The sequence below is a fragment of the Macrotis lagotis genome, chromosome 7 (genome assembly GCF_037893015.1).
Source record: "Macrotis lagotis isolate mMagLag1 chromosome 7, bilby.v1.9.chrom.fasta, whole genome shotgun sequence".
NCBI lineage: Eukaryota > Metazoa > Chordata > Mammalia > Peramelemorphia > Peramelidae > Macrotis > Macrotis lagotis.
The window spans coordinates 214,561,982-214,578,539 of record NC_133664.1 but is presented as its reverse complement, the minus strand read 5'-3'; the positions used below and the strand labels follow the sequence as shown (position 1 = coordinate 214,578,539).

The 16,558-nt window shown below is 35.3% G+C and overlaps 2 protein-coding genes across 3 annotated transcripts in view; one reads left to right on the top strand and one right to left on the bottom strand.

Moving 5' to 3' along the window:
• Positions 1–16,558, top strand: part of FAR2 (fatty acyl-CoA reductase 2) — a 131,381-nt gene that overhangs the window by 49,876 nt on the left and 64,947 nt on the right. The gene's annotated exons all lie outside the window — the stretch shown is intronic.
• LOC141494273 (uncharacterized) overlaps positions 1–16,558 on the bottom strand; it is a 132,870-nt gene that overhangs the window by 113,807 nt on the left and 2,505 nt on the right. The window lies entirely within an intron of this gene.

The window sequence follows — 16,558 nt, the reverse complement described above, 5'->3', positions numbered from 1 at the left end:
GAAGGGAATCGAGCATTGGATATTCTGGACTAAACATTTCCTCTCTTTGTACATCAACTTCTTATCTTTATCTGCCAAAGTGACATATTACTTAGATCATAGATTACATAGATCATAGATTTCAAAGGTCTAACCCTCTTATTTTATAAAGAAATTGAGGACCAGAAAGTGACTTGTCCAGGATTACGCAAGTACCATAGAATGGTATTAAGTATCTTATGATTCTTAACTTTGCTATTTACAATTCAGGTAAGTATTAGCAAAATGCTGTAAGGACTTTTATCACTAGGCAGTATAACTGAAGGTGTTAGTATAAGTGAACAATGTTTATTTGGCAAATAAAGGAACCACACTTCGTAGTAACATAGGAGAATAATATAATAATCCTTGCACCTACTTCTTTGACTCATTTCTCAATCTCTTGTGATGTAACTTCCATCAGCACTCATCCATCAAAAACATTTATCTCCAAATTTACCATGCTCTTTTAACTGCCAAATTCATCCATCTTCATATTTCATGATCTCTATGCAGCATTTGACACTTCAACATTACCTTGGGTAATCTGGATTTTCATGACACTCTTCTTTCTTGGTTTTTCTCCTACCTGTCTGACTATTCCTTCAATCAGTCTCCTTTGCTAGGTTGTCATCCATGTCCTACCTCCAATAGCCCCCCCTCCCAATTCCTGATTATAGGTTGTCCCATGTTCTGTCATGGAGTATCTGCTCTTTTTTCTTTGTATTCCATTTGTTTGTTATTACATGAAGTCCCATGAATCCAATTATAAACTCTATATTGATGATGAACAGAAATTTATAGCCTTATTTATAATCTTCTTTTAGCTCCAGTCCCACTTCACTAATTGCCTCTTGTACATTTTTAACTATTTTCTTGTCCTGTTTCTATCTCAACATGCCCAAAACAGATTGAATTGTCCTTCTCCCCCCATCTTAACTCTCTTTCTTTAAAAATTTTTTGGGGGGCAGCTAGGTGGTGTAGTGGATAAAGCACTGGCCCTGGAGTAAAGAGTACCTGGGTTCAAATAATTACCTGTGTGGCCTTGGGAAAGCCACTTAACCCTGTTTGCCTTGCAAAAAAAACCTAAAAAAAATTTATATTTAAGGCATTAGGGTTAAGTGGCTTGCCCAAGGTCACACAACTAGGCAATTTAAGTGTCTGAGATAGCATCTGAACTCAGGTCCTCCTAACTCCAGGGCCAATTCTCTATCCACTGTACCACCTGGCTGCCCTTACCTCTATTTCTGACAAGAATAACACCAGTCATCCAAGTTTTCAATCTCTACACTCTCCTTCACCTTACTCTAATCAGTTGCTGAGTCTTATTGATTCTACCTCTAAAACATCTCTTGAATTCCTTTCCTTCTCTGACCACACATGACCACCAATTGTTACTTCTCTCCTTGAATTAATGTGGTAGTCTCCTGATTTTTCTCCTTGTCTCAAGCCTTCCCTTTCCCATCTCTTCAAATGTATTATTCCTGAAGCACAAATCTAATCATGTTACTCCCTGCTCTAAAAAGTTCAAGTGATTTCCTCTTACTTCAAGGATAAAATACATATTTTTTCTGTTTAGCATTTGAAGTCTTCTATAGTATTGCTTCAAGACTGTATGAGCAGGTGGTGCAGTTGACGGAGCATTGGAGTAGAAATTAGGAAGACACATCTTCATAAGTTCAAACACAGTCTCAGACTATGTAACCCTGGGCAAGTCACTTAACCCTGTTTGCCTCAATTTCTTATCTATAAAATGAGTTGAAAAAGAGAATAACAAACTACTCTAATAACTTTGCCAAGAAAACTGCAAATTGGGTCATAAAGATTTGGACATGACTGAACAAAAATAGTGGGGCTTCAGCCTATTTATTGAAGTTGGATATACATTAATCACAGTCACATACTCTTTGTTCCAACCATACTGATATATATCAACATTCCTGTTCTTTGGAAAAAGCTTTTTTTTCCTTTACTGGTATTGTATTCCTTTCTTTCCTCTAGCTCCCTGGATTCCTTCAGAGGTCAGTTTAGCTGCAAGCTAGAGACCTCTCCTAATGTTCCATCAAAGTTTAGACTCCCTTCTCCCCCCCACCAAAAAAATTCCTTTGTAATATATATTTGTCTACCTATTCCTGTATAGATGTATTTTAAAGGGTTAGCTAGTGTGCAGTGGTTAGAGAGAATGCCAAGCCTGTAGTCAGAAAGGTGAGTTTTGAGTTGAGATCTGGTCTCAGACACTTGAACTAGCTGTGTAACCCTGGGCAAGTCACTAAATTCTGCTTCAATTCCTCATCTGTGAAATGAGCTGGAAAATGAAATGGCAGAGCACTCCATTATTTTTGACAAAAAAAAAAATCCCAAATGGGGCCACAAAGAATTGAACACCACTGAAGCAAATGAACAACAACAAATTAATTTATATGTATATATAAATTTGGCATATGTATGTATATTTATACATATATGAATGTATATATATATATGTATATATATATATATACCTATATAATGATAAAGGTAATCTGTCACAGATAAACATTTGTTTTTTATATCAAGGATTTTTTCCCTTGACCAATTGACCTTAGCATGATCCCCTTTCTCCCCCACCTTCATTTTGCTTGGATGTGTAACTGTCATTTTCTCTTCCTTAAGGGAAGGATGTTTCGTTATTTTTGGTTTTGTATTTTCAGCACCCAGAACATTGACACACAGTGGACATATAATCAATGCTTACTGACTGACTGATACCAATTTCAGGCATGATAAATAGGAGGGCACAGAGCACCTATGGAAGTTTCTAAAAGAACTCTGAGTCAATAGGAACATTTTATTTTCACATGAAGCAGAGTTGCCAAAGCTTTGTGAAATAGTCAAGTCCCTTTGTTAAGCCTCTAGGCACCCAAAGACCGCAACTGGCTCCCTCTCATAGAACTAATTCCAGCCTTCTTTATTTCCAAATGAAAGAAATATCAGATTGAGGTGAAAGTGCAAGTTAGTCATGCTATTCAACTTTGAAAAGTCTTCCTAATTTCCTTGTAATATTTTCTTTTTGTACCATGAGTTTTGATGTGAGAAATTAGATACTGCTCTTTCTCATTTTGTTTTTTTGTTTGTTTTGCTTTTTTGTTAGTCCAGATTCCTACCCTAAAATGAATTTGAACCTCACAAGATGATTTCTCTTCCCAGTCTTCTTGTGGTAGGAGCTTGGTCACGATTGGGTAGGAGTTCTACCCAATACCTCATACATTTATTGGCTTAAAGTACAAAGGGAAAACGTCAGTCCTAGAATACTAAACTTCTATTCCCCTTGCCTTGGGATTATTGGACTTTTTGTTGCATTTAGGATCAAACCCTTGGCTTTTGTAATGTGATAATCAAAAAGGTAGGAGGGGATTAACTTTTATATTCTTTTTATCTTTTTAAACTGTCTTCTTTTAATTTTCAAGTAGTGGAGGCACTTCCTGCTATATACCTCTGGGCAAGTCACTTCATCTCTCCGTACTGAGGCCAACTCTAAAACAGTAATGATTTGATAGTATTTCCACAGTTGGGAGTTATTTATACTAATTAAATCACAGATCCAATCCCTATCCCAAACCTATTCCTATCTCTAAAGTGTTTAGATAGATAGATAGAAAGACAAATGATAGAATGACAGACAGACAGATGGGTGAGGGATCAGAGTCAGACAAAGAATAAAGAGAGTAGTGTGACTGGGTACTCTCAAGTAATGGCCATCCCCATCAGACATTCATCAATAAGGAAAACAGGCTTCAAGTCAGAATTATCAAGATGTAGGCAAGTTGGTAAGTAAAGAAGGCAAACAGGAGATAGAACTTAGCTGAAGTGATTTTTAACTGGATTTTATAGTCTACAATTCCTAACTGAATTTTAAGCATCATTTGACTCTTACCAAATCTATAGAAAAGTTGGATCGCTGACATAAAAAGATTAAGAATGAATGATCATTACTGTATTAAGCAATTAGAAGAAAGGAATGAACTTTTGATATTTTTAAAAATCATTGAATTTATAGAACTGTTTAATGGATTTGTTGACTATCCAGGTGAAGAGATAAAGAAGGCAAGATATAATAGGCTACTTGTGGAAAGTATGTTCTCTGACCCAGAGGTTTCTCTGGTACAGTGGCAACTTGAATGCTAGGTCTCAAATAAGGAAGGCTAAATTCAAATCCTATCACCTCACATTATTGGCAAGTTATTTATCTTCTGTCTGTTCAGTTTCCTCACCTGCAAAATGGAAATGATAACAAGTTGATGTAAGGCTCAAATGATTCATAATATTTGTAAAACACTTAGCAGAGTTTCTGCCACATAATATGTGCTGTCTTGGAAATCACTCTTAAGTATAGGTTCCCTTTCTCGGTCTGCACTTAAATAACAGCAGCAGAACTACCAGCTGGCACCTGTTCCCACTTTTTGCATAATTTCAGAACTCTCTGTCCTAGGTCTGGAATGTCTTTTTGCCTTAGAGCACATTGAAGGCAATTCAGTCTAAGCACTAGAAGGTTTTATACAGCACCTTTGTGATTATTCCCTTTTCCTGGGTCTACAGAATTCTGTCTCCCTAGTATGATCTCTATTGGGAAAATACTAAAACTTTTCCTTAGGTTTTCCAATCAGAATTCAATGTAGCATTTTTCTGGGTGGAAATATAGAGCTGGTCTATACTGCTTCCTCTTATCTTACCATTATGACTAGTTTTCCCTAAGAACTTTTTGCTAATTATCAACCTTAAGCCTAAGAATTGGAACTTGAAGTGATACCCATCAATTGACTGGTCCACTGCACTGAAAAGGTCAGAAAAGCATATTTGGCAGCTTTATTCATGTTCTAATAATCAACTGTCAATTACCAAATACTATTCCTAAGACACATAAGTGTAATGAACCAGAGCACAGGCCCTGGAGTCAGGAGGACCTGAGTTCAAATGCAGCCTCAGACACTGTGTTGTCTTGGGCAAGTCACTTAACATTTAAGCCTTGGAAATAAAATAAAATGTGGTGGACTAGATAGTAGAAAAGCAAGAAAGATCAGCTTGACTTAATACCATGGTATTCATTTAGAATGTTGGGATGAATAATGTGAAAAAACTTTTCACGATTTGGATAAATACTTCATATATGCATTAGTGCATATAGAATGTAAGCCAAAGAAACCCTTTATTCTAAATACCATAGCTACCTTAGAAGACTAGGAGAAATTTCATATCAAGAGTAATGATCATGAAAAAACTGTTACATTCAACATTAGAAGACTTACAAAAAGACTCAATATCCCATATACAAACTAAAATTCTTGGCTTTGAAGTAAAGCTCTCAGTAAAAAATTTGAAGAATACATACATATATACATATATATGTACATACATATATGGAGAGAGAGAGAGAGAGAGAGAGAGAGAGAGAGAGAGATTTTGTCCAATTCCAAGTTAGGTGCTGCTTGACAAAAATGAGTTAATAACAACTAGGAAAAACAGACATATTGACTAAAATTGTATTTGACTTAAGAACACTGTTTTCCAGTAGACCTTTTTGGATATTTGGAGCTTATTTCTGGAAAACAAAGACTGGGGACTGTGAAACAGATGTCTGTGATTATTTATGCAATTATTTATAAAAACTGTGGAATTGGAGTTTTTCAACCTAAGACAGAGATGGGTGTAAGGAGGCTCTGAATTAAGTCATAAGATACTAGATCAGAAACTGGGTGGGTGAGAAACCAGTTTCAGAAGACATTGAAGAATGACTGCATATTAAGTGAGAAAAATCACATATTAACATTATTTTTTATTAATTTTGTTAATTACATTTTAGTCTAGTTCTTCTGTATCTCTGAGATATACCACACACACACACACAAACACGTTTATTACTAAGTAACTTGTAGCAGGGCCTACTCAATAGTAGCCTTTCACTATATAAAATTATATAAAAATTATATTGAGGCTGTATAACTGCTTGATATTTTTGTATTTTCCCTAGCACTTAAACATAGTCCTTTATATGCTATGTAAATATTCTTTGATTGATTAATATCTCTGTTGAATTCCAGAAGAATTCTCCCTGGACTTTTAATTACTAGCATTTCTATCCATACTTTCTCCTGAACCAAACTTGGAGAAAAAATTATCAATTCTAGCACTTGTAAGGTATAATCTCTTGTAAAGATGCATCTCTGATTTTGATAGGTCATTTCCCAGGAGTAAGGTGAAAAGCAAAGTTCATGTTTTGTAAATGTCATAACAATAGTAAAGAGCAAAGTCCAGGGCACTGGTCATTATTTCAAGTTTCATAGATGGGGAGAAATCCACAAAATATGTAATAGTTGGATCTAATTTTCAAACCTAGAAAGAATTCTAAATGGCTAAGCAATTTGAAAGATTAAAAGGTATCAATAAGTCAAATAGTTATGGAATCATTTTAGAATCCCATATAATATGTCCCATATTTAGCATCACATTCTCATGAGATATATTATGGTGTTGTTACTTTTATTTTTTTCATTTTACTTATTCAGAAGAGGACCATGAGTTGATTTTAGAAATGAGCCTACCACCTAGTGTTCAGTATTTATAATTACAGTACAGCAAGACAAAAAGTAACAAATGTGAGAAAGTGGGACAAAGGTTAGAAGGTACAGCATGACTATTAGTGCTAGCAGGCGTTTTCCGGCAGCTTGCAGAGAGTTAATCAGAATTGAAAGCAAATAGACATGTAACTAGAAGCACAAAATATAAATGAGGGAAGAAACAATCAGAGACCAGGAGGTTACATAAACAGGAGTAACTGAAATAGATTATGTACGAGTCTTGAAGAACTATCATTTTGTAGAACATTGTTATCAAAATATTTCTTTGATTTTTGGAGTTCCAAAATAAAAATATGAACATAGACATTATGAAATGACGTGAAAAGAGTACAAAAATATCCTCTAAAAAGTATGAAAATGGTGGTGCAGTGGATAAAGCACCGGCCCAGGAATCAGTACCTGGGTTCAAATCTGGTCTCAGACTCTTAATAATTACCTAGCTGTGTGGCCTTGGGCAAGCCACTTAACCCCATTTGCCTTGCAAAAAAAACCTTTAAAAAAAGTATGAAAATTATGTGCTTTTTTGTTTTGTTTTAATTAATAATTTAATTTTAATTTAACTACCCATAATGCTGCAGTCTATTTTAAAAGTGTGTGAAAATATATGAAACTGAGAAAACTAAACAAGGGATTGGAAAAATGAAATCTATCCAAAAACTAGGGCAAAAAAAGAAATGGAATCAATAGGGGTGAGGAAAGAGGGAAGACTAAAATATGACATTTATAAGCTGGATTTTTGGTTGATGTTCAAACAAATGTGTGTGTGTGTGTGTGTGTGTGTGTGTGTATACATATATATGCATATATATATATATATATATATATATAACACAAATAAGGGGATTCAATTTCTTTATCGTGCTTTTATGAGATCGGAGAGTTTGATCTGGTCAGTGGAGGTTGATCACCAGATAGGGGGAAAAAACCATCTCCCTGACTGTGGGTTATCTAGTGAGGTTGGTGGGGGGGGGGGGTGGAGGTTTACCAAAAAAGGAATTGGAAGTGGTGGTACCAAAAAAGAGTGTATGGAAGACAATTGGAAATACACACATAGGTCATTTTCTGAAACATAGAAATCTCACACTCTGTACATATTTACAAGGATGTTGTCATCAAAGGATTTCATTTCCTTGATAGCATTCCCAGTTAAGACTTTTGCTGGCATCATCTGGGACTCTGGCACTGCCACTAGGATTGTCAGGTCTTTGTGGAATTAGGAATCATGAAACTGAATTTGAAAAGTCAGGCTTCTAGGAATTACTCTTTAAATTAAACTTTTTATTCCAAATGATAATCAAGATTAGACTTACTCTCTCAACCCATACATTCACTAAGCAAGTCAGTCCCCAGAGGAGGAAGCTAGGTGGTGCAATGAATAGAACCTTGGAGTCAGGAGAACAGAAATTCAAATCCAGCCTCAGACACTTGCCACTTTGTAGTTGTGTGACTTTGGGCAAGTCATTTACCCTGATTGCCTTACATCCAGTTGTCCTGATTCATATCTGGCCACTGGACCCAGAGAAAGTCAGCCTGGTGACTTGACACAGCAACCCTCACTCAAATCCAATTCATATGCTCCCTAATGTCACGGTCTTCTTCAAGAATGTAGGACAAACATCATCATCATCATCAATCCCCAGAAGGCAACTTGTGATATTTCTGCCTCAGCATTCTAGACATACTCATGATTGGATATTAGGTTCTTTTTAATGCTATCTGTTCCCTCACTCAAGATGGGAGAAAAGAGGGGAAGAGAATAATTATTTCCATGTAGCACTTTGCAAATATCTCATTTGAAGTACTTTTATTATCCCCATTTTACATTTGAGGAAACCTAGACAAATAAAATTTAAATGATTTGCCCACGTTCACACAGCTAGTAAGTATCTGGGGCTGGATTTGAATTTCAATTGCCCCTTTTCATTTGCCAAAGCTAGTTGACTTCTCTCCAATATTATTTATCCAGTTGATGTCTTTTCATTGTCATCAATGAACAATTACATCAATTAGCTTTTACAAAGAGGCATTTTCTAATATGTGTAATATTCATCATATGTGCACGTGCGTATATATTTGTGTGTGTGTGTGTGTGTGTATCAAGAACCAAACTGGGAAACTCTCCTTCCTCTACATCTCAGTTCTTAGGAAGAATAGACTCAAACTTAAAGTAGTAGTTACAAACATTCTCTCTATCATTGAATTCACAACTGAGTGCAGCATAGATGCAGAGAGGATTACAGCCTTACCTGCAGGACAGTGCTTTTGGTGATCCTGGATCATATATATTGTTCTTTTGGCTGTACTGGCTCCTCACCTGACTTGGCAGTCACAAGTTTCCCAATACAGTCATTTTTACCTTCACTTTATCTCTCATATTCCAACCCTTCTCTTCATTTACACAGCCTTCCTCCAGTTTAAGACCTCCAGAAAGACAAGACTCTCCCATGACAACCTATTCTGCTTCTGGAGTAATCTAATTGTTTTTAACTTTTTTGTTATACAGAGCTGAATTGAATTGGAAATTCTACTCAGAGTGTATACTCTAGGGTCAACCATTCAACATTTATAACGCACCTACAAGTGCATCAAGAACTGAGAGGAGCACCAGAGATACAAATATACAGAATAAAGCAATACCTACTTTCAAAGAGCTTACATTCTAACTGAAGAGATGTTTCTGAACAAGGTAGCATAGTCAATAGACCACCAGGACTGAAATCAGAAGGACCTGAGTTCAAATCCATCTGCTAACATTTACTAGCTATGTGACCTGGACATGTTATAACTTGCAATGAGTTTCCTCATCTATGAAATGGGAATAATAACAGTACCTATCTTACAGGGAAAAATGAATGAGATAACATTTGTAAAGAGTGCTTAGTACAGTGACTGGCACTATATAAATACTTATTCTCTTTCCAATTAAGAAGCTAGTTTTCACCTTCGAGGCACAGAGACCTGTAGAGTTTGGACTTCTCCCAAGATTGAGGGTCTACTGGCTACTAACATAAATCATTTTGTATCAATTTCATATTTTTTGAAAAGGTGATGACAAAATACAGGCAGATGGAGAGAATTATGGAGGTTCTTTGTTCCTAATAGTCTTTTTGTGGGGAAAAGAAAGCACCAGGACAATATCAGAGTATCTAGAACCAGAGAAGGAGTGTGCATAGATTGGGAAGAGAGGTACATATCATACCATCTCTCATTCTCATCCTAAAATAGGCCTACATTCTAACCATTAATAACCTCAAAAATTGCTTCTTGGGCATCATAAATCTTTGCAGCCAATTACTTATGTCCTTCATGATTCTTTTCAGCTAATGTTATAATTTTAACTCTTCAAAAACATTTTTGCCCCATAGTTCAAATCCATATAATAACCCCAAAAGAATCTGGAGGTTAAAGAGATGACTTTTTTTTAGGTTTTTGCAAGGCAATGGGGTTAAGTGGCTTGCCCAAGGCCACACAGCTAGGTAATGTTTAAGTGTTTGAGGCCGGATTTGAACTCAGGTACTCCTGACTCCAGGGCCGGTGCTCTGTCCACGGAGTCACCTAGCCACCCCCAAGAGATGACCTTTTGCAGAAGAAAACTGGAATCATTGAAAGTATGTGAAATTTCCCAAATGCAGTTTAGCTTAAAAATCTCTTCTAAAGCTCAATTCTAGTCCCAGTTCATTATCTATCCGTGACACTTATTTCTAGGTCTTCTATTAGCAGAGGGAAATAATAGAATCAAAGTCTACTAAAAAGCCTCTGATACCTATTAAGAACTCTTCTAGCACTTCAAGAAATTAAAATCTGAGGACAAATACAGCCCCCATTTTTAGGATGGGAGTATGTGACACATGTCATTTTCAATCTGCCTGGCATGGTGATGTCCTTCCACTATATTCCAATAGGTACTTTAGAATCCAAAAAAATTCCTAAATTAGAGAGAATTCAAAGAGTAGTCAGTGTCAAATCAAAACAGAATTTGTTGTGTCATTTTTCAGTCATGTCCTACTTTTAAAGATGGATTTTGGTTTTACATCACACTAAATGGCACAGTGGATAGAATGCTGGGTCTGTAGTCAGAAATACCTTATTTCAAAATTGGCCTCAAATATTTATTAGCCATGTGACTCTGAGCAAGTCATTTAACCCCTGTCTATTTCCTCAACAGTATAATAATAATAATAGCATCTACCTCCCAGTGTTTTGGGGAGGATTAATTGATTAATAATATTGTAAAGAATTTAGCACAGTGACTGGAACATAGTAGGCTTTTAATAAATGCTTTTCGACCCTTCCAGTCTTATTCTTTAAAATATTTTGCATTTAAACAGGCTTTGCATATCAAAGCTTACTTTCAAAATTGTCTTTTTTTTTCAACTTGTTAAAATAAACATGACTTCAATACTAAAATTTATTTTTCATCAACAGTTATTCTTTAACTATTTTTCTAAAATAAGTGATAATTCTTTTTTTTCAATATACCTAACAAATTTATGTTCAGTTATAACAAGAAATAATTCTCCTTTTCTGATTATATATTTTGATGATATCAAGTTGTCTGCAAATAATAATAAGGCTGTACTTATTTTCTTTGAGAGATGGAATATTTTATTAGGAGAAGCATAAAGAAGCCAGTGTCACTGGATCAAAGAGTATATGGTAGGAAATAACAGTTTCTTGAGTGGGAGTTAGTTGTAGTAGTAGTGGTGGGGAGGGTGTTATAATAACTTTGTATTAGGAAAATCAATTTAGGGGCTGAAAGGAGTGGGGAGAGACTTCAGACAGGCAGACCCACAAGCAGGCTTTTATTGCAATAGTGTACCTACATTGTGGTAAGTACATTATGGCAAGGTGATAAGAGTCTACACTAAAATAGTGACAGTGTCAGAGGAAATAAGGGGGCATATAAAAGAGATGTTGCAAAGGTTATAATAGACAAGCCTTGGCAACAGATTGGATATGAAGGTGGGAAATAGTGATGAGTTAAGGATGATTGATTACTAGATTATAAACACAAGGTACCAGGAGTATGGTGTTGCCCTCAGCAAATCCATAGGGTGATTTAGGAGTATATGTACCCCAGACATATGAAGGCTTCCACTGGCAGAATGGGTAGATGAGAATGAGAACTATGGTGGGCTTAAAGTTTGGTGAGCCATCAAAGACTTTAAGGTCAACCACTGCATCCCAGTCATCTTGACTTTTTTCCTTTTTTCTTACCACTGGACTTCAGTGACTCTGAAAAAGAGAATAAGGCTTATAACTTTATGGAATTCTGCCTCACTTAAATCCAATTCACAAGCAAGTCAAGACATCACCTGTGATGTCATTGATTCTCTTTGGAAATGAAGGGAAAACAATAGAGAAATAGAATTGTCAAAACAATTCATAATTTTTAATGACTAACCAAAATTTACCACATTTTATCCAAAATCAAAATCAATGGACTACATTTAAAGTGTCTCTCAGATATATGTCATACCCCTACACATTGTAACAATCTTTCTCAAATATTATTGTTTCTCTTTATATTAATCTTTGCATATGATTGCCTACCTAAATTACAAAGAAATAAAAAACTTTTGTCCCTTTAGATAAATGATGATTTGAATGAACTTCGCATACATTGGCTATAGGGCATTGTCATTGCTAAATGACCTTTCTAGTCTCTTTAAGAATCTGTGTGACTATAGATAGAGTCAATAATCATGTATTAATCACTTACTATGTCTCACAGACTAAGCTAAATGCTGGAGATGCAAATAAAAGCAAAAAGAAACATAGTCCTTGACCTCAAGGAAGTTGCATTCTTATAGAAGGATATAACACATAAAAGTGAGCTGAAAGGGAAGAGAATGGGAGGGAGTGGAAGAGGAGGCAGGGTTGAAGACTAGAGTGTTAGCAGTGGAGCCAATATGTTCCATATAAAATCCAAATTGCTTATTTTGTCATTAAAAATTTCCTATTGGGAAATTACTCTTTAGTAAACTATTAAAGTTAATGACAAAAACAAATTCGTACCTCAGATTTTCTAGTTTATAACACAATTCAAAGTATATCCAAACCAAACCCCAATGTAATCCCTACCATATCCAATTACTTTTACTCCAAACCATCTGTCCCTCCTATTAATTTTAAAAATAAATTTATTATATATTTTTAATATTCTTTTCTTTTTAAATTTTGAGTTTCAAATTCTTTCCTTCCCTCTTAACAGTCCATCATGCACTAAGAAGAAAAGCTATATCAATTATACATGTGAAATCAAGAAAAACACATTTCAGTATTGGTTAAATCACAAAAAAAAATAAATTTAAAAATAAGGCAAGAAAGTTGTATACTTCATTAATTCTCTCTCTGGACATGAGTTTTTTCAGCATTTCTTTGTAATTGTCTTAAATCATTGTTCAATTTGTGAACTTCCCTTCAATTTCCAATTATGTTCTATCACAAAAAGAGTTGTGATAAATATTTTGTATATATTTGCCCTTTTCCTTTTTCTTTGGTCTCTTTGGGTTAAGGCATAGTTCAAAATTATTGTCAAAAAAGGTTTGAACAGTTCACAAAGTCACCAAAACTTTATTAGTGTACCTATTTTTTTCTCATCCTCTCTAACATTTATCATATCCTAAGTAAGAGATATAACCTCAAGAATAATTTTAATTTACCCTTCTCTAATCAATACTGATTTAGAACATTTTTTCATATGACTACAGAGGTTTTGATTTCTTTTTTCTGAAAGCTCCCTGTTCATATTCTTTGATCATTTCCCAATTGAGGAATGACCCTTATTTTTAAAAATTTAATTCATTTCTTTATATATTTGTGGGGGGTTTTGCAAGACAATGGATTAAGTGACTTGCCCAAGGTCACACAGCTAGGTAACTATTAAGTATCTGAGGCTGGATTTAAACTCAGGTTCTCCTGACTTCAGGGCTGGTGCTCTACCCACTGTGCAACCTAGCTGCCCCAGGATTCTATATATTTGTGAAATGAGGTCTTCATCAATTTTTTTGTAAATTTTTTTTGATGTTGCTTCATTTTCTATGATACTTTTCAGCAAAATGTGGTTTCCTTGATTATCTCATTTAATTGGGTCTCCCTTTGATGTTGCTTTGTCTGAGATCCTGACCGCTATGCCTGCTTTTTCATTTCAGCTGAAGCATGATTGCTTCTGCTTCAGCCCTCTATTCTAAATCTGTGTGTGTCTTTCTGTTTCAAGTATGTCTCTTTATAAATTTTTCCTCAATTACATGTAAAAATGAATTTTAACTTTTTTTAAAATTTTGAATTCCAAATTCTCCCTCTCCTTCATTTTTCCCAGAGATGATTAGCAATCTACTAGTGGCTGTTCATGTGCAATCCTGTAAAACATATCAGTCATTGGGGGAGGGGGGATCAAACAAAAATAGAGAGAAAGAAAGTAAAAAATAATATGCTTTAGTCTGTATTCAGTCTCTATTAGTTCTGTCTCTGGAGATAGTATTTTTCATTATGAGTTCTTTGCAATTGTCATAATCATTGTATTGCTGAGAATATCTAAGCCATTCAAATTATTCATGATAAAATATTATTATTACTGTGTACAATGTTCTCTTGGTTCTGCTTATTTCATTCTGCAGCATTAATCTTTCCAGGTTTTTCTGAGCAAAAGTATTTTACAGAGCAAAAATATTCCATTATAATCATATACCATAATTTGTTCAGCAATTCCCAATTGATAGACAACTAATGTTCCAATTCTTAGCTACCACAAAACAAAAGAGCTGCTCTAAATACCTATTTACAAAAGATCCTTCCCTCCCTCCTTTTTAAAATCTCTTTGGGATTTAAGTGTGTCTCTTATAAACAACATATTTTTGGATTCTGATTTCTAATCACTTCTGTTAACAGCTTCCATTTTATGTGTGAGATTTATTCATATTCACAGGTATGATTACTAAATATTTCTCTACATCCTATTTTCTTCTGTTTATTCTTCTCTTTCTTTTGTTAATATGTCCCTCCTAAAAAGTCTTTTTATGCTTCTGACACTGCTTTATTTTATCTTTTTATGCTTCTCTTGAGTCTTGTGTTTGAATGTAAAATCTTCTTTGGTCTTTATATCAGGAATGCTTGATAGTTCTCTATTTCATTAAATATCTGTTTTAACCCCTAAAGGATTATCTTCAGTTATCCTGGGGAGGTTATTCTTGGTTGTAATCCTAGCTCCTTCACTTTATAGAATAACATACTCCAAGACCTCCAATTCTTTAATTTAGAAGTTGCTACATTTTATGTGTGCTTGACTGAGGCTCCATGATATTTGAATTGTTTCTTTCTGGATGCCTGCAATATTTTCTTCTTGACTTGGGAGATCAGGAATATGACTCTCATATTCCTGGGAGTCTTTATTTTGGGATCTTTTTCGGGAGATAACTGATGAAGTCTTTGTTTATTTTGCCTTCAGGATCTTAAATATCAGGACAATTTTTCTTTGTAATTTCTTGAAATATGATATCAAAGGTGTCTCTCTCTCTGATTAGAGTTCTTAACTTATCTTTCTTTGATATAGTTTCCAAGTCAATTTTTTTATGATATATTTCACATTTTCTTCTTTTTTAATTTCTTTCTCTTTGTTTTATTATTTCTTGAAGTCTCAAGAAGTCATTAGCATCCACTTGTCCAATTCTAATTTTTAAGGAAATATTTTCTTCATTGAGATTTTGTGCCTCTTTTTCTACTTCACCAATTTTACTTTTTTTTGCTACACAATAAGATGTTTTTTAATTTAATATTTATTTATTCTCATTTTTACAAATATTTTTATACATTAATAAAATATTCTTGTTTAAGAGTAAACAAAATACCCCCTCCCCAAAAAAATAGACTCACTTGAGTGATAAAATAAAAGGGAGAGGAAAAAATTAAAATTAAAAAAATAATAGTAATAATTATATGTATGGCCAGGTGGCGCAGTAGATGGAGCACCAGCCCTAGAGCCAGGAGCACCCGAGCCCATATCTGACCCCGTATGCCCAACAATCACCAGCTGTATGATATGCAAGCCACCCCAACCCCACTGCCCCACAAAAACCAAAAATAGAAAAAAAAAGAAGATCCAAAATAAAACAAAATAGTAATAATAGTAGGGGTAGCTGGGTGGCGAACAAAGCACTGGCCCTTGAGCCAGGAGAACCTGGGTCCAAATCTGGCCTCAGACACCGAACAATCACCCTGCTATGCACCCCAGGCAGGCCAACTAGCCCCATTTGCCTTGCACCCCCCAAATAGTAATAATAATAATAATAATAATAATAATAATAACAGTAATGTGCTTCAATCTGTGTTCCAAAACCAACAACTCTGTTGCAGGTGGATCACATTCTTTATGATAAGTTCATCACAAAAGTTACTTTCATATTTTTCCACCTTTGTCATTGCTGATCACAACTCCCTCCTTTCATATTTCTCCACTACCATGTACTATATTTTCTCTCTCCTTTCACTCTGTCTCTGCTGTAGGGTAGCAGAGTAGCACAGCAGAGAGATCACTGGCACTGGGGCCAAGAGGCCCCGAGCCCTCATACCACCCCTTAGGCCCAGAATCCACTTGGCCCTATGATCCCGGACAGGCCATCCAATCCCAGCCCCTTGCAAGAAGTAAAAAAGAAAATGTATTATATCTGACTATTCTCCCCCCATGGTCCATCCTCTCCTCCATCACTCACATCCCCCCCCCTTCCCCCTGTCCCCCCCCCTTCTTATTCCTTCTATACCCCACTGAGTATATATGCTGTTTCCTCTCCTAACCACCTCTGATGAGAGTAAAGATTCCCTCATTCCCCCTTGCCTCCCCCCTTCCATCATTGCAATAGCTCATTGTAATAAAGAAAAATCTTATTATATGAAATATCTTGGCCTATTCCACCTCTCCTTTTTCTTTCTCCCAT